At 37.6% G+C, this 20,153-nt stretch overlaps 1 protein-coding gene across 4 annotated transcripts in view; it reads right to left on the bottom strand.

Annotated features, from left to right (window-relative positions):
- Nucleotides 1-20,153, bottom strand: part of CLCN5 (chloride voltage-gated channel 5) — a 162,301-nt gene that overhangs the window by 138,236 nt on the left and 3,912 nt on the right. Inside the window, exon 4 of one of the 4 annotated variants that reach the window (XM_079124150.1) lies at nucleotides 9,873-10,015. The exons of the other annotated variants lie outside the window; for them this stretch is intronic. The gene's annotated coding sequence lies outside the window, so the exon portion shown is untranslated. The remainder of the gene's footprint in view (nucleotides 1-9,872; nucleotides 10,016-20,153) is intronic. 4 annotated transcript variants of the gene reach the window in all.

Below are 20,153 nucleotides of genomic sequence, written 5' to 3' on the forward strand. Positions count from 1 at the left end.
ACACATGTGTTTAATCATTGCTTGCTGCCTGGCCAATCCAGAAGATCAGAAATCAAAAGATTTAAGATAAGTAGTCTGTTCTATGATAGAAAGTTTCCATGTACAAGCAAGAAAGGGGTCCAACAATGAAAGCACAGGAACAAAAATGGGTCCTGAAAAATCCACATTTTAAGGTATCTGACCTCTCTCCATTTTGTGTCACACAGAGCTTCTGTTTGGTGAGCAAATAACCATGACAGCCCATGACAGGGTCTGGGTGTCCCTTCAAGTATAGAGGGTACCTCTATTAAAATTCCATTCATTTTTCTCTAACAAGTTCAAATGTCACTTCCTTCCTACAACTTCCCTCTTCATACTATCTACATGTTATCTCTTATTCTCTCCAGATTCTATGCCCTCTGTTTCTACCAATCATTTTATATGAATTTTTATAGTCATGTGTGTACATATTCTTTTACTAGGTTACAAGTTTCTTGATGGAAAAGTTCAAGTCAGTAATTTTATAGGAGTCATAGTATCAACACAATGTCTTACACACTCAATAGATATATATAGAATTAAAATGCTAGAATGTTCCTAAGTTTAAATTTTTCCTAGTCCCTTACCCCTTAATAATACAGTCATTAGAGAGTAGGCTTAATGTCCACCTTAGAGACTTAATGGCTACCACAGCAAACGTTAGCCCCATGCATTTAACTTTTTTGGCTTCCTCAGCTTTTAGTCTCATGTATGTGATAAGAGGGTGAGATATTTCCCACTTGCAGGAGCTAGCTTGTAGCTAACTCTCTACATGAATCTAACAGAAATATAAAATTGCAAGTCACATATATACTTTAAAATTTTCTAGAAGCCATACTAAGAAAAGCAAAAAGGAACAGTTGAAATTGACTTTAATATTATATTTTATCAAATCCAATATATCTGAAATGTTAAACATGTAACCAATGTAAAAATGATTAAGACATTTTACATGCTTTTTGTCATACTAATTCTTTGAATTTCAGTGTGCATTTTATACTTGTAGCATACCTCAACTCATACTAGGCACTCCTTGTTAGTTGCAAAAGCTAGTTATTTCATTTCTCTTTGCCTCAGTTTCCTCAATTTTAATAAAAGGATAATATTTGCCTTATAGAGCTAAACTTTAATAATGAAATATGTGTAAAGGGCTTAGAGGAGTACTTGGAAAACTGTAAGGGCTAAATAAATATTAACTACCATGATCACCATCCATTTATGAAAAGACTGAAACTCAAAAAAAAAAAACAAGTGTATTTCCCAAGTTCATAAAGCAAATCAATGCTGATACTACTTTCTGTCTTGTAAATAGTTGTCTATTAAATCAGGCAGAGCAGCTGGGAGCAATGGAAAATCATATTTTTTACCCATTTAAAATTCCAAACTGTTAGCCAAATGGAGTTCGGGAGTCCATCCAAAAGGCAACATTCTTCAAAATGGTAGCTTAGAGAAATGCCATCCAGCTGTGCTATACTAATGTTTTTCTTTCACCCTACCACTTCCTTTAAGCTCTGGCCCTATTTGCTATAATATTTCATCCATGTCAATATGTGCACAAAACCCAACTTACATTTTACTCTGCATTATTTTGGGATATTTTGGTGTGCTTTTTAAATGACAGTAAGACTGAATATTCTTTTATAAATATAAGAAATTTCCAGCATCTAAGACCATCTAATATTTTGTTGAATATTGATTGTGATGTTCAGGGCACTCAAAGCAGAGATGAGATACAGATGCCATAGCCAAATCGAAGGAACTATGACCCAGGAATCAAGGAACATTATTTCTGGCCTTGGGTCTGTGAATAACTGTAACCTTGGGCAATCCACTCAAACTGTATCTCAGTCTAAGATGAGGTAACATTAAGTATTAACATATAAAGTCACTCACGATGAAGGTGCATCAAGTTTTAGCATTTTTATTTATCTCTAAGTGTTTGGCAATCATTTCTCCTTGAAAAAATAAGCATCTACAGTTTTAGGATAATTTAATATTCAAACAACTAGAATACATAGCAAAGCAAATAAAGGATACATCTAATATTTATGCTGATATCACTGAAATCCAGGCAATCACTATATCCTCCAGCTTTCAAATAGGTAGCAAGGTTAAGAATTACAGAACATCATTTCTCTCTGATATGAAGATGTTAACAGATAAGAGGGGGAGAGAAGAATAGAAGTTCATTGAATTAGACAAAGGGGAATGAAGGAAAGTTAAGGGGATGGGAATAGGAAAGACAGTGGAATGAATCAGAAATAACTTTCCTATGTACATATATGAATACATGACCAGTGTAACTCCATCCACATCATGTACGACCACAAGAATGGGAAGTTATAATTCATGTATGTACAATATGTCAAAATACATTCTATGATCATGCATAACTATAAAGAACAAATAAAAAGATTTTAAAAGGAATTACAAGACATCAGCATAAACACAAAGGGGCATCAATGATTATATCCACAGATCTCCCACCCCAATCCAAGTTCCCATATCTGGTTACTCAACATCAGTACTATTGATATTTTGGGTCAGAAAATGTTTTATTGCAGAGGGCTGGCCTGGGCATTGTAGAATATCTAGCAGCCTCCAAGGGCTCTTCCCACTATATACCCGTAACACCTGCCCACAGTTGTGACAGACAAAAATACTGGTAGATACTACTGAATGTCCCCAGAGGCAAAACTGCCCTCAGTTGAAAACCTTTACTATGGCTACTCTAAATTCCTTTAGAATTATACTTCTACAGTGTCACTGAAAATTGTCACAGCTTATGACACAGACTCATTAATATAACATGCAATGATCAACACCCATTGGCAATCTGGATTCTTAAAAGGCACCTTTCCAGTTAATTTTCATTTATATATATATATATATATATATATATATATATATATATATATATACTTGTGTAATTTTTCTGTGTACCCATTACATTGTCAAGGTTATCCATGTATCTTTTTCAGACCCTAAACCAATGGTGATTTTGGTAACTAATATTTGGGATTAAGATATTTAAGTTTTAGAATTCATGATGTACTTCTTTAATGTGAATACCCTGACTTTAATTTACTGACCAAATGAATTTTTTTTTACATTTTTAAAGATTTTTTTAAAATATTTATGAATTCACAGAAAGTTGCACAAGCAGTTCAGAAAGTTCCCAAATACTCTTCACTCAGACTTCCCCAATGATAACATCTTCTATAACTGAGTTAATATCAACACCAGGAAACTGGCATTGACCCAAGGTGTACAGATGTATGCCATGTAGTCCTGTGGCCCCACCTTGATCAGGACATGGGACTGTTCCATCACCACAGAAATTCCCTCCTGGAGACTGGGGTTGTGCTCAGTTGTAAAGTACTTGCCTAGCACATGTGAGGCAGTGTTTCCAATCCTTAAAAAAAGAAATCCCATCCTGCTTCCCCTTTACAGCTTCCCTGCTCCCTCATAACCACTAGTTTGTTCTCCATCTCTATAATTTTATCATTTGGTGAATGTTATACAAATGGAATCATACAGCATGTTACCTTTTGAGATTGAATTGTTTTGACTCAACTTTTTTTTCTGGTGCTAGGGATAGAACCTATGGCATTGTACATGCTAACACTGAAGCCAGAGGTGCTCTATAACTGAGCCACATCCCCAGCCCTTTATGTGGTAGTGGGGACTGAATTTGTGTGCTCTACTACTGACCTACTTCCCTAGCCTATTTTTTTTTTTTGAGATATCTGACCACAATTTTCAATGTACTAACAATCCACCATCCCATTCTCCTCCACCATGTCCCCACACTTTCTGTTACCCACTAAAGTGCACAAGCACAAGTTCTGGATCCAAGTGACTAGGCTCTATCATCGCCTTTTTATCTAAAATTGTGATAGAGGCTTATTGTCTTTCCTTGGGCCTATGCACATAAACAAATTGGGAAGAAAAACTGATGATATCTTATCAGCCATAAGATAACAGGATCAGCCAAATGTGTAAGGTATCTACTGTTTAATGCTATGGACACAAAAAGAAATTACCATAATGTGTAGAAGAACCACGGAAGAGAAAGAACAAACAGGAAAACCTGCCCTCCCTCTAAAACACATGCTTGAAGTCATTGAGCTAGCAGATCTGATATACTGTTGGTGGAGCATTCAAGATAAGGGTATCCTGCTTGCAGATCCAGCTGAAAATGAGAATTCTCCCTATTTATAGGCATGAGATTCAACATTTGGAAGAAAGGACACCATCGTGACAATGGTGGTTATGTTGGAGGAGGAGGCTGAAAGGCCATTTTCGCTGTTCACTCTAGATGCTTCTATATTATTTTTGAGAAAGTAGATGTGATCTCAGAGGGAGAGAGAATAAGGAGAGAAAAGGCAAAGAACTAGACAATCCTGATTATGGACATAATTAAGTGGCAGGAGGAAACAAAAGCAACGGAGAAGCAGTGGAAGAGGCAGGCAGAAAGAGAACTAGGGGAGTACAACAATGTTGTGGCCAAGGGAGGGAAGTTTCAAAAGGGAACTTAACAGTCAACAGAATCAAAAAGGAAAAAGGGGAGAGAAACAAGATGTCAGAACAGATATTAGATCTGAAAGAGGCTTATTAAAAATCATACCCTGCTCCCTACATCACACACCTCAATCTTTAAGAAAACTGAGGCCTAGAAAGGGTAAGTGGTTGGCTCAGTCAGTGATGGTAGCTAGGTGGCACAGCAAAGGAAAACCAGAACAAGTTTATGGATAAGATAGCAAAGGGTGCAATGGAAAGAAAAAGATATCACAAACAAGGGGAATAAATGGATAAGTAGTACCTTTAAAAGACAGGAAGAGATGGGACTGTAGGCAGAAAAGTAATACAACCTTTCCTCTGAGGATGGATAACTTGTTTGTTTCCTTTTTCATTTTCAGGAGATCAGGGGAATCCCTCAGAGAGGGGACCTGGATTTCCCCAGAATTTTACCTTTGGCAACCTTCCTCTCTCAAAGTATCCCCATATCCTAGGCTACACTATGTGTTAATGAGGGATTCCCATATTTCTATTCCAGCCCAAACTGTCTCCTAAACTCCAGGCAAAGCAGAGATGAGCATCTCTACCTTGACATCTAATGGGCTCCCAAATTGAAATCACCATCCCCACCACTGTATTGCCACTCCAACAAAATCTCAGCATAAGGTCCCACACAATGAACTATTTTAGGCAAAATATGGAACATCATTTCTCATTATAGTCACATCTGTCTTAGAGCAGCCTTACCCATTGAGTATTCAATGATGGATTAATGGTAAATTGGAAAGTCTTAAATTAGCCTGATACAGATCTATGCCAAGGGTAGCAGAGAGATCATAAGGTGACTCCCAATAATATGCACCTCCTTGTGTTCATTTTCTTTAAATAATACTCTTGCCCTGAACGTGAGTGGGACTTGTGACTAAGTTCTGACCAGCAGAATACAGTAAGGGGTGATATGATTTTACTTCCTGGATTAGATGTGTGTGTGTGTGTGTGTGAGAGAGAGAGAGAGAGAGAGAGAGAGAGAGAGAGAGAGAGAGAGAGAGAGAGAGAGAGAAAGAGAGAGAGAGAGACAGACAGAGAGAGACAGAGAGAGACTGACTACATCTTTTGCTGGCCTTGAAAAAGCAAGTTGCTAAATTGTGAACTGCCAATGGGGAAAACTGCATGGCAGGCAACTGCAGGCAGCTCCTAAGATCTTAGGGCCTCAGTCCTACAACCACAAAGAAGTAAACTCTGCCAACAACAACATGAGCTTGGAAGAGGACCCTGAGTTTCAGATGAGACCATGGGCCCCAGCAACACCTTGACTGCAGCATGTAAGCCCCTGAGTCAAGGACCAGCTGAACCCTAATAGACTCCTGATGTATGGAAACTGAGATAATTAATGCATGTTGTTTTGACCGAAGAAGTTTGTGGTAATTTATTATACAGCAACAGAAAACAAATATATGAAGCAATATTTTACTAATTACTTAGGTTAAAAACATTTATAAAATATGTATGATAATAAAGCTAAAACTAACAATATGATCAAGGAATATAAATTTAACTATATTAATGTTTAAGTACTGGCATAGTGAGAAAGGTTCTTGTTTAAAAAAATTGAAAGAGAACTCACTTCGGGAGCTCATACACCAAAACTGGAATCACACACAACAAAAGATTAGCATGGCCCTTGTATAAAGGATAATATACAAATTTGTGAAACATTTTTTAATTTACAGGGAGAGAGGGACAGTTGGAGGAAAAAGTGGGCCCCTGACTCATTGTGAACTCACAGACATAGTTATCAAAACCCAGTAACATGAGACCATAATAACAGAGCATAACACACAAAAGAGAATTATTGTGCCATATGAACTGGCTGAATCAAATCAATAATACTTCCTGGGTGCCTCTATTTAAGGCATTAGAAGAACTACAGGGACCATAAACTATGCTCCTGTACCTCAGGTATCTTCTACTCTACTTGGGGTGCTAAAATAAACATAAAAAAGTTACACCGTGATAAAGAATTTAAATTACAGTTTAAGACAATGATAGAAAATGTTTATAAAGCTGATATTACAATTTGCCTGGCAATTATTAGTTAGAGGCAGTAACAGAAGCAAGAATTCAGCAGAGGCAGATAACACATCATTATTAATATTACAATTATTGTTTAGCAATAAGATGTAAAAATTACGTTCAATACTGGAATTCACATTACTGAGCATGGGTTCTCAAATTTAAAAAATGCAGACGTAAAACATTACCTGAAACATTGAGACAATGTGTGATAGTTCAGGAGTCTCTGTAGTGCCAAATAGCATTATACTTTACAGAAGAGTAACTTTAGACAAAGAGGTATTAAATAATTTGCTCCTGATTACAAGGCACTAGGTCACTTAAAATGGGAAGCAGATTTTTTTCTCAATCTGGTATGCTCATGAAAACTCATATTGCCTTTCTAAGTTACCATGCCTTCTTTTAATTAATATAATTAACTAAATATTTTGAAATTTCACATCATCCTTGATTGCTCTCTCCAAAGTTGACAAGCAGTCATAGTCATTTCTTCCCTTGTGACGTCTCTCACATTTAGTCCTTCTTTTAATTCCACAAAGTCAACATCCTATAGCCAGGTCCTTTTAATCTTCTATTTAATCTTTGCAGCAATCTTCTAAATTGTCTCTCCAATTCCAGTTTTGCATTGCCATCTGTCCTGCATAATTCTGACCATGGCAATTCTCTGCTAAAGGCCCTTAATTGCACTACATTGTGTACAGAATAAAATTCAGACCTTTTAATTTCAGATTCATTAAGTCTTAGTGTCATCACTTCCCACTTTACAAGGGGCCTCGTTTTTTTCATGTGTTGAATGGGAATAATATAAACCACCTCATGGTACTGGTTTCCCTGGATCAGTCCCTGTTTTGGTCAATTCACACTGATTAGCACTCTACTCTCAAGTGTCCTGGTTTGAAAATCATTTAATCAACAAAGGGTTGCTACCAGGGTTTAATGAGACAATGCATATAAATATAACAGGCCTAAAATGACACTTTCTAGTTTTCTCAAGGGTACCTGGTACTTTGCTGTCTGAAATACTATCTAAGAGTTCTAACAATAGAAGATCCTATCCATAATAACTAGACAACCTCAGATGCTACCTACTCACCTTTGTCTAAATACTACTGTATTTGTGTTAGTCATCTTTCTGTTACTGTAACAAATACCTGAGGTAAGTCACCTTAAAAGGAGGAAAGGTTTCTTTTGGTAGGCATTTTTGGAGGCTTCCCTACATGGTAACCTGGCACCATTGTCTTAAGTTCTGTAGTGAGGTAGTACATCATGGTGGGAACATGTGGCAAAGGAGGCTACTTACTTTATACCAACCAAGAAGTAAAAGAGAGCAGAAGAAGAGGGGCTAGGGTCCCAATATCCTCTTCAGGGTATACACCCAATAACCTAACTTCCTTGCACTATGCCCAACCTCCTAAAGTCCTGCCACCTCCTAATAGAGCCACAGACTAGGAACCAAGCCTTCAACACATGGGCCTTTGGGGGACATTTAAAATTCAAACTATAGCAGTATTCAATAACTCTGTTACAATGTGTGTCTAACACTAGCTTGGGTCATGTATTTGTGCACATTTTAACTTCTTCAGTGTTTCACTGTGCTTTTTCGCTGCTATGACTAAAAGACCCAGCCAGAACAATTGTAAAGGAGGAAACATTTATTTGAGGTCTCACGGTTTCAAAGGTCTTAGTTCATAGAAGGCCAGCTCCATACATCTGGGCTCAAGGTGAGGCTGAACATCATGGCAGAAGAGTGTGGCAGAGGGAAGCAGCTCACATAGTGATCAGAAAGCAGAGATTTTGCTCTCCAAATATAAAATATATACCCCAAAGGCACGCCCTCAATTCCGACCTCCTCCAGTCACACACTACAGCTTTCAGTTACCACTCAGTTAATCCCTACCAGGGGATTAATTTGCTGATTGGGTTAAGACCCAGTCATTTTTCCTCTGAACCTTCTTGCATTGTCTCACCATAATGCTGAGAAACTAGCTTTCTGGAGGATAGTGTCTGCTTTTGAATCTTCTTAGTCCCACACATTGCACTGAGTAATGTCTTCCACACAGAAACACTCACAAAATCACCTACATAAATTTGGAAATAATATGGAATTTTGGTCATAGAAATGTGTTCCACTTATCCACAGGTTGCTTATTCAAGACTTCTGCTTTCTCACCTCTTGAAATCATTTCACTTGCATATTAGGATCACAGCAAGGGTACTCTAATAGGAAGTTCCCTTCTTTCACAACTGGTCACTGCCCTGATTATTTTGGAGTGGTGGTGGAGGATGGATTCTGAGAGCTGCACTCCTACAAATACACACTAAGAGCACAAATTCTAGAGTCTGGTTGCCTTGGACACAGATTCCACCAGCTACAATCTCAAAATATTACTTAACCACTTTACACCTCAGTTCCTGCCTCCTGGGTGGTTATTGTAAAATTAAATGAGATAATTCATATGAAGCACTTTTAAAAATACGTGGAAAGTACTCAAATAAATGACAACAATTATTATTTGGTATCTTCTCTTTCTCAACCTCAGTCACATCAGAATATTCTACTATGGAGTGAGAAATCTAAGCAACATCTTTTACCCAAGGCAGCCAAGTGTGGGTTCTTGGGTCAAAATCCAACTCACTCATAGTTCACAATTTTCTCTATCTTACTTTCTAGGATGTCTGTTTCTACTCCCAGTTCCTCCCTCCTTCATGCCTGGTCTAAGCTAGAGCCATTTCTAACAGCTCCTATGATCACTGGCAAAGGTAGAACTCTTCCTGCCTAGTCCACTATGAATAACCTCCAGCTTCAAGTTCAACCCAAACCATATACCAGCAAGGTCCTCATGTTCTCTGGTTCTGTCAACTAGAAAAACCTCTCAGAAGTTTTACTCTTTATGATTCCAGTCTTTCAGTTTCCACCTGTAGCCTGAAATGATAATCTTAACTCCTCTCTTATAATTATTCCCAAACTCCAGTCTCTGCAACCTGCTCAATTATATAGCTCTCTCCATTAACAACCTAGACTAAAACTTGTCTTGCTTTTTTAAAAATATTTTTTAGTTTTAGATGGACACAATGCCTTTATTTTATTTATTTATTTGTATGTGGTGCTGAGGATCCAACCCAGTACCTCACACATGATAGGCAAGTACTCTACCACTGAGCTATAACCTCAGGCCTTGTCTTGCTTCTTGATCTATTAAGCTTTCAACAGTCTATCTCCTGACTAATATTACAAATATTAGAGAATTAGGGTCACTTACCATGGGACAGTCACTCTTGTCTCTGAACACCCACAACTGGGTGAAGGAACTGTGCATTATACCAAATCAAGAGGCCATTCAGATGGACATCCCTTTGACTTCTTGTACCACAGGGCAAAACCCTCTTTTTGAGGTGCATGAGCCTGAAGGGATTTGAATACTTAATTTAATCAAAACTCCATAATATATATATTAGACAACTTATATCTCCTCTACTTCATACATACCTGCATTTCTCTTCAGGTCCTTATGCAAAAAGCTTAAGAAATTGTAGGCTAGTGTTCACTTATAATATTCAAATGAGTTGATCAAGAACAACAGCTATTATTCCAGACACTGAGACATTTAATTTTTAAGCTGTTGTCTGGAATATAATTACTGTATTATTTAGGTATTTAAACACTCAGATCAAAACTAATAATATAATGATAATTGTTTCATCAAAAAGTAATAAAATCACAATTTTTACCTAATTTAATGTTATTTATTTTCTTAGCATTAAGATATATCAAAGCAACATCTCCCCTAAGCCCTATGGCCATGGATGACTTTAAAAGGTCCATAGTTTTATGACCCCCAAACCTTCCTCCGTGCCTCAGATCTGACTTCCCACCTCAACCATTAGTATACCTTTTATTTCTTAGAATAAATTAGAATTTGCAAGGAAAGAATCCAGTGGGGTATAGTTTTATTTAAACTTTACTATTTAGAGAAATTCTAGGTTATTGTAAACAAATCAAGCAGTATAAAAAGGTGTCAAGTGAACATTAAAGATCCCTAGTCCTGCTACCCCTTATCCCCAAGGTAACGGAGAACTGTTTCTAATGCATCATTCCAGAAATTTTCTAAGCATATGTAAGTATACATATATTCAAACTCCTATCTATCTATCCCATCGTAACCTCCACCTTCTTTCTATTGTACAAATAGGATCCTATAATACACAACATTCTGCACCTTTTTCCTCACTGAAAAATGCATCTTCATCATCATTCTCTGCCATTATATCTATATCTACTTCACTTTTCTTAATGAGGTGAACAGCATCCCATAGTGTGTATATACCATAATTAGCATATTCAGTCCCTCATGGTGGGCATTAAGACTGTCCATAGTGAAAAGAGGGCATCAGTGAGGTCACCAACATCCTTGTAACAAGTGACAATTGTTTACTTCCTTTTTAGATTAGACTCACTGGAACAAAAGGTATTCACATTTTACATTGTCATAGGGACTTTCAAGCTGTCCTCCCAATGGACTCCACCAATTTATACTGCCACCAACAGTGCACAGAGGTAGGCTTTTAAGTCAATGGTCTTGTCTGAAGCTCCTGCAGCTCAAATAGAGAACTAGATATTTAACACAAGAATAGCAAAGCACTGATAATTTTGTTATGTCTTTTAACAGTTTAGAAAACCAAGTGCCACAGTTAGTGGCAACCACACCCTGCCGTGACTAGCCTTGCCCCATCCAAATGCAAATTCGGAGGGTGCTATTCCTCAGAATTAATCCTGCTCTTAAATAATGGATTTGTTAGATTCATAGATTTTAGAGAGCGAATTCAGCATAGAAGAGAAACCTATACTGCCCCTGGCAACATCACCCATAATTATCTCTAACACCAGGAGTGCTACATAATGGTGTGATATAAGGTAGTTTCCACTCACCCATAATTAGCTAAAGGCATTGGCAAATGGAGACACACTTTGAATATGTAAGAACTCAGTACATCAGCATATTCATGGATGGGATGATCTAACTGAGAGAGTTTGCTAGTTTAACAGAGAATGGGAGGGGGATTCCTAGTGACAGTGAACATGTATAAGCAAGACAGTAAGATTCTCAGTCACATCTAGAATAATATTTGGTTAACATTTAATGTTTTACAAAGCACCTTAGCATACCTTCTCTCATTTAATCTCCATGATAAATCTGGTAGAAAGACCAAAGAGCTATTACTCATTAAACAATGATTCAAAGAGCACATACTATGTGCTGGGCATTCTCTGCCATGTACTTGGTATTGGAAGATGAATGAGACATTCCCTGATCATTCACTGGTCACACGCCCAATAGACCCATCTGTGAAGGCTTCACACAACCCATTCAGGATACTTAGGCGACATGGCCTACAGAGCCTGTGGGTCCTGCCCCCTGCCTACTCTTCTAGTTTTACCTCATCCACTTTTATACCTCATTCACTATGGACCAGTCACACTAGACTACACTGGGAAAGAACCCCAATTTTCTTCCAAATCAGGGATTTCCACTTAATTTACTCTACCTTGGATCCTAATTCTTTGCCTGGATAACTCCTACTACATCTTTCAGATCTCAGATGCATTTGTCATTTCCCCCCAGACCCCTACCCCACCCATATAAATTATAGTTCATCTATATTTTCATAAGACTTGACTTTCCTTGCAATCTTATAAGGAAATACCCATATATTTGTTAGCACTTCACTTCCCCAGGAGACTAAAAGGCTTAGGAGGGTAGTAATCATGACCCCAGCACTCCAAGTCCAACCGAGAGCCTGGCACACAGCAGAGAGAACAAGAAGACTGAATGCAGCCAATGTCCTTGAGGACTAAACAACAGAGCAGGTAAAATACACAAAGAAGGTAAAGGCAAATTTTACAAGAGGATGGGGGAGGTTATTGTTGCTAAAGGGAGGTAGGTATGTGCCAGGAACACTTCTTACTGAAATGATTTAGGCCACCAGGGTAGACAACCTGCAAGTGAGGCAAGAGCAAGGAATACATGCTGCTTCTCAGAATTTGGATTTTGATATTTGAGTGCATGGTGGTACCACTATTCAATGCAGAGAAATGCAAGTGGAGGAAGCTCTGTTGTTATTGATTACTGCAATACAGAACCCAAGGAAGTACAGATCTTGGAAGAGTTGGGAATTTGGACAGCCGGAATTCCTCTCACCTGCCTCTCATCATTATCAAGCTAAGCAGGAAACATCATGAACAAGGTAATATTCAGTGTTGAGTCACAGGTGACCCATAGGTCAAGCTAGACCAAAGGGAGGGTAGTAGAAAGACCAGAAGACTTGGCATAGACAAAGCCAGGTGGTATCTCTATATTTGGACATATTTTTGGCCAGAAGATGTCAATGATGTAGTTAAGTATGTTTATCTTGGAGGGTCAGAAGAAGAAAGAAGAAAAATTCAGTGCCTCAGGATCTCACATTATCTGGTAATAACTATTTCATTTCTACTGGATGGCCCCAGTCCTGGATTTCTTTCTTTTTACTCTGTGTTGTAATTTCTGTTTCTCTAGGTTCCTCATAGAAAGTAGTCAAGGGAGAAATCCTAAATAAATACAATAAATTGCAACCTAATGCCAGAATTGTTTGGGGTTGAAAAGCATCAAAACATGATGTTACTGCGAGAGTTACCTCATCTATAACTCAACTGTTTCTCTGGTCTGACCATAGGTCTATAAATACCCAGGGTGTTAAAGAAGGCAGTAAGAAGAATCTGGCATGCCGTATCACCAATAGTGAAATTTCCGAGTCCTTCCTCTCTCCCTACCCTTAACACCCAGAACAGCATTACATGAAACAGGAAGCTCTGAATCATAATTCTGGTTAAAACATAATAACAAATAGTTTATTTCAAAAATGTGAATGTTTTCTTCTTGTTACTACAAGAAGAAAAAACTATACCAGAAGCCTCAATGAAAACACAAAGTTTTGAGGGGAAAAAACTAAACTCTTCACAGTGCCAATAAGACATAATGGGGAAAGACAAACATTTAGCCAAAAACTATAAAATTCCCAAGCCAAAGGAAGTCAACCCAGCGCAATGGAGCCAAACAGGCAGACAAAGAGACAGCTTTGATTAGCACAATCCCCAGGATCTTGTCCTGGTCTAGGTATCTTGTGACAGCTGTGTGGCCCAGAATGTCTCACGGGGCCTCAGTTATTCCTTTGCAAGATTAGACATTTGAAAGACATCACCTCCAAAGATCCTTTCCAGTTTTAAAACATCCCTTTCATAACGTACTTAATTTTATTTTTATGCCCCAATTATGTAGTACAATCAGAGCAGCTACAGTGAATCAGACATTTCCATGACTGCCTCATTTACATCTAGAAACATGTGAGGTAATATTTTCTCTTTTGCATATTATAGTAATAAAGGCCAGCATTTGTAAGCACTCAACAACTGCCAAGCAGCTGTCAAAGGGCTATATAAATGTATTAATGCACCACATTATCCCAATAATTCTATAAATAGCTATTATTACTAATCCCATTTTATAGATGAAGAGGATGAGGCACAAAGAGATTAAATAACTTGCCCAAGGTCACAGGACTAGTAGTGGCAGAGCCAAGACTCAAACTCAGCTAGTCTGTCTCCAGAGACTGTACTTGACCTCAGATGAAACAAGTGAGTCTCTAAGAGTTTAGGTAACTTTGGCTGTCCAATGGCATAGCTGGGTTCAGATCCAGGTGTATCAGATTCCAGGGCCTGCAGCTGTGTGCTTGGGAAAGAATGACTGACTGATGAAGAATAATTTCCTGAAAGGCTGTTTTCATTTACACCCTACTCAATTCTTTTCACCACAATTCACCCCCCCCCATCTATTTCTCTTGAGTTGTGCAAAGGTAACAGGTAAAGAATAACAAAGAACTCATTTTTTTAATTATATATTTATTTTTAAATTGACAAAGAACTCATTTCTTGAGTACCTGCTCTGGGAAGGCACTATGCCAGATGGAGAAAAAAAGGGAGGAGGCACTGCTTCCTACTACTGCTATAAAAACCTGACTTTCATTCTAGAGTTACAGGGGAACTAACACTTTGGTCAACAGTCAGAACCAGATGGGGTTTTTTTTGGAGCAATAGGGGTCCAATTAGCAATCCATGGGGCTACCCAGATTTCACACCGAACCTCTGTCTTCAATTCACTGACTGCTTTGTGACACTCCCTCCTGGCCCACCAAATGTTAGCTAAATATCCAGAATGTTTACAAATCCACTGTGGTGTGCTAAAAAAATCTGCAAAGTTGAAACATACACTCTCCCTTTGGATTTGAAGCCAGCAGAACAGTTTCTCCTTGCAATTATCTATTTTATGACAATTTCCTCTGCCTTCTTTTCATGCATACTGACATATTTTGCCACCTTGTCTTATTACATAACCTCTTCTTTCCATGCAGTGTAATCCCCTCCTTTTTTGCACAATCTCCCTGTCCCACACTCTCACTCCCCAAAGGACTTGTTGGACTCAATAAGACAGCCAAAAATTACAAGAGTACTTGAGGAAGTATTAATAGCAAAAATCCTGCTCTAACCAAACTCTCCAGGGCTTGGTTGCTTTTCTTTTGTTTTTTAATTCAAAGGTAGAGGGGGACACAGAGCAGCTGAAACAACTTTCCATAAGGCCAAGTGCTGTGCTTCTTGTTGGAGGCACTTTTTCAGACTCCAGTGACTTTCATATAACATTTTCAAACCACTTGTTCACTTGTTATAAAAGTAATACATGTTTGTTATACAAAATTTGGAACATAAAAGTTAAATGGGTGGAGTAAGTGTATACAATCACCTGAAGCAAGCCGCTTTAGCAACTTCCTTACTTTCTGTATTTATCTCATGAACATTTTGCACAGCATTAGTCTTGATTTTTAATGGCCAGTTACTGTACTCTATGTCTTCAGTTTTTAAATGTAAATATCTTCTAAATAAAAGGTATGCATGCATATATATATGTACACATACATGTATATATGTATATATTTCCTTCAGAAAGTATACTTTAACAAGTAATCCATGTTATTCACAGAAAACTGGAAAGATTAAAAAAATAAGTTAACAAAAAAATTTTTAAATAATTTTTGCAGTGCTAGAGACCAAACCCAGGGTCTTCTGTATGCTAAGCACACATTCTATAACTCAGATACATCTATTTAATAATTTTGCACATACCCTCTCAGTTATTTCTTAATATTATACATACATGGATACAAACACATGTCAAAATGTGGTCATACTATTAATATTTTTTAAATTTTTAAATGGACACAATACCTTTATTTTATTTATTTTTATGTGGTGCTCAGGATCAAACCCCGTGCCTCACAGGTGTGAGATGGGCACTCTACCACTGAGCCATGATCCCAACCCCATACTATTAATATTAAAATAGCAATATATGTATTGAATTCTTGCCACATACCAGTCATTACGATTTTCCCATTTAATGCCATCAACAACTTCTCAGCAGTTCCCAAATGTACAATGGAACCACCTGGGGAGCTTAAAAAATACTAAATTTCTCTATCCCACCCTCAGAGATTCATATTTAATTTAACTGAGTGAGGCCTGGGTTTCAGAAATTGGGATTCCCCAGGTGATCCTAATAGGCACAGAAGTTGGGAACTATTAGGTTAGCTACTATTTCATCTCTATTTTCCTGGAGAAATTAAGGAGCACTAAGGCAAATTAACTACCCAACATCATACAGCTGATAAAGATAAAGCCAGCATTTGAATTCTGGCCTAAGCCCAAAGTAACTATAGATCATTTAGAATCTGCCTCTCCCCATTTAACATTATCTCATGAACCTATGTCTATCTTCATAAATAGAACTCTATATTATCATTTTTAGTAACCACAGCATTCCATTTTATAACAGCAAAAGAATGAGTGTGACCAATTTTCCCATTATAGAAAATGGTGCAACTAATATCTTTATTGATACACCCTTCAGCACATCATTAATTACTTCCTTAGGACAAACTCCAAAAAGAAAAGAATTGCTAAGTCAAAAGGTAAACATATTTTTTTAGTTATATTAGAATGTTTCTTCTCCACATTTTTATTGGTACATTATATACATAATGGTGGGATTTATTGTTACATATTCGCACATGCACACAATATAACAATATCATTTGGTCAATATCCCTTCCCCGCACATCCCCTCCCTCCCTACCTCCCACCTCCTAGTCACTTTCCTCTACTAATGTCCCTTTATTTTTCATGGGATTCCCCCCCACACCTCTCTTTTCCTTTTTCACCCCTAGCTTTCATATATAAGAGAAATCATATGACCCTTGACCTTCTGGGTTGGGCTTATTTCACTCAACATAATGATCTCAAGTTCCATCCATTTTCCTGTGGTAAACACATTTTTTAAAGTTTTTGATAAATATTGTCAAATTGACAGTTCCACCAAAAGTGTTTTTTGTTTTTTGTTTTTTTTTTTGCGGTACTGGGGATAGAACTCAGGGACTTGTGTTTGCAACAAGCACTCTACCAACTGAGCTATCTCCCCAGCCCTGCAAAAGTGTTTTAAAATGGCTGCTCACTCAAGTTCTTGCCAACACTGAGTTGTCATTCCTTTATAATCTTTGCAAATTTTATCAGAGAAAAGTGCATCCCATTCTAATTTCCCTTTGACGGCTACTGAGAGAGTACCTTTTTTCATGTTTACTGGTCATTAGGATTTCTCCTTTTCTGTATTTTCCTTTGCACATTTTTCCCATCCAGTGCACATTTTTCTAGTAAAACCCTTCTATTTTTCTTATTGCTCTCTAAGTCTTTATGTATTAAGGATAATGAGTCTTATTGCAATTGTTCCTAATTTTCTCATTAACTTTATTTATGGTTTGTGTAGAAGTTTTTAATTTTCATATAATTGATGATATTAATCTTTTTCTTTATTAGTCTACCTTTGATATTATGCACACAAATATCTTCCCTGTGCCAAGATTATACAGTCTCCTCTAATTTTTTTTAGTTCCTTTATCATTGCTCTACTTTTTTAACTTTTATGTCTTTAATGCAGCAGTTTCCAAACAGGATTACACATCAGAATTGCTCACAGGGCTTCTTAAAATGTTCAGGTCCTAAGACTGAAGCACAGTTGAGTGGCATGAGACCTGAGCAAGAATATTTTAAAAGTACCATAGGAAATTCTGATGCCCCCTCTCCTTCATAAAAAAAAATATTTTAGCTGAGTGTGGTGGGGCACACCTGTAATCCCAGGGACTTGAGAGGCTGAGGCAGGAGGACTGAAGTTCAAGGCCAGTCTTGGGAACTTAGCAAGATCCTGTCTCAAAATTTAAAAATAAATAAATAAAAAGGACTGGAGATGTAGCTGAGTGGTAAAGCCCCCCTGGGTTCAATTCCCAGTACCACAAAAAACAGTAATCCTTCTAAATATATGTAGATGCCCTTTTTTTCCAAATTACTTCAGCATGTTTGTTAAATAATTTCATTAATTTGTAATGTTACCCTTATTCTAGTTGGTAAGTTCCAAGAGAGCAGAAAACATGCCTGTTTACCTTGACCGTTGCATCTCTAGGGCCCAGCACACAGCTCAAATTCAATAAATTTTAACTGAATAAATAAATAACAACTGACAACACAAGTCACCAACCTCAAAGTGGCTAGTCTCCTCTTCAATATTTTCTTAACCATTAGACCAATAAAACTGATATTGTGCCAGGCAAAGTGACACATACGTACAATCCCAGTTACTCAGGAGGCTATGGCAGGAGGATCCCAAGTTTGAGGTCAGCCTCACCAACTTAGTGAGATCCCTATCTCAAAATAAAATATTTTTAAAAGGGCCGGGGGATGTATCTCAATGATAAATCACTTGCCTACCATAAACAAGGCCCAGGATTCAATTTAAAAAAAAAAAAGACAAAGTAAAACTGATGTTATTAAGGCTCACCATAAGTTGTCAAAAATCTTCAGGTATGCCTGATACACTCTGTTTAAGGTGGCAAGAACATGTATTAGAGGGCCACATCAAGTGAAGTCAAAATAATACTGTCAACTATGTTTAAGGGGTATAGGATTTCTGATCTAATTTTCCATGGAGGAATTAGACAGCAAATGATCCAAGAAACCAAGGAGATTTGGGTTCCTCTACCTCTACCTCTACCTCTTACAGTATCTCAAATAGCTCCTCAGACACTAACTCAGAAGCTTTGTTGAGCTGATGAAGATTAACACATTTCCACGGAAAGAATATTAGGATAGGGAATCGGGAGACCTGAGTTTTACTACCTATCTGATCTTGGGCATGTTGCTTAACATTTAGGTTGAACTAGATATTCTCTGAGAATCTCTTCAGATCTAAATCTCTACTTGAAGACCTACCACAGGGCAGGTCTTCCAAGGACAAACTGAAATTACTTCCATAGAACAGGGTCCCAATACCAGTCAGGCTAAAGGAAAATGATAGTGATAGCAGTAGTGGTAGTAGTAACAGCTATTGCTACATTTTACTGAGCATTATTATACACTAAACAATATTCTGAACACCATTATACACCAAACAAGCATTTTATGGTTATAATAAAGGCACACATTTATATGGCACTTACCATATTCCAAGTGTTTCACATGTATTACCTTAATTCATCTTTATAACACTATTAGGTGAGTTCTATTATTACCCAATTTCACAAAGGAGGAAACTGAAACACAGAGGGGGTTAAGTGACTTGCCCATAGCCTCACAGATACCAAGTGATATAACCTAAGGAGGTGACTACAGACCACACAGTTAAATATTAGTTTATACAGCCTTCCAAAAGATCATTTTACCACACTTCTCAACTCAGAAATTGCCCAAAATAAGGGATTAGCTGCAGTGATCAAAAGAACTTACTTATGTGGACTGCTTCCGTCTTCACTACTACTTGAAAAATGAGGTTTCACTTCAATGTAATTTTAAGCAGAGAAGATTTCAGGGCCTTTCAAGATATATTATTTATTCAGAAAATATGGTGTTTTTATTAAGATTTGTCAAACATTAAAATGTTTTATTATAAAATAAGTAAATCATTAACAACTAAAAACATGTCCATTAGCCATAGGGAAAAACAGCACAAGCTCTTCATGCATCATTAGGATCAAAACTTTATATCGCTACCTGCACAATCTCCAGTTCCATACTTTCAAAACTGTGTATGAAACATTGACCTCACAACCCAAAGATACCTCAACCCAGGTAGGTCATACCTAATCTCAGTATGCTACCTTCCACCATAACTATGCCCTTCTGCCACTTCTGTTCTCAGTCTCAGAGAATGGCACCACTAGCCTCCAGTCCCCAAACTGGCAGGCAATCTTGTTACATCCAGTCACAGAACATTCTAGAACTCATCCTCTTCTCTCTAACCTCAATGCCCCTGCTTCTGCTCAGACTCTAGTCATCTTTCCCCTAAATCACTATTCCAGAAACCTCGTGAATGAATCCAGGCTTTCATTGTCTCCAGCTCCCACCCCACCTCAGCACCACT

This window comes from Sciurus vulgaris, assembly GCF_902686455.1.
Source record: "Sciurus vulgaris genome assembly, chromosome: X".
Taxonomy (NCBI): domain Eukaryota; kingdom Metazoa; phylum Chordata; class Mammalia; order Rodentia; family Sciuridae; genus Sciurus; species Sciurus vulgaris.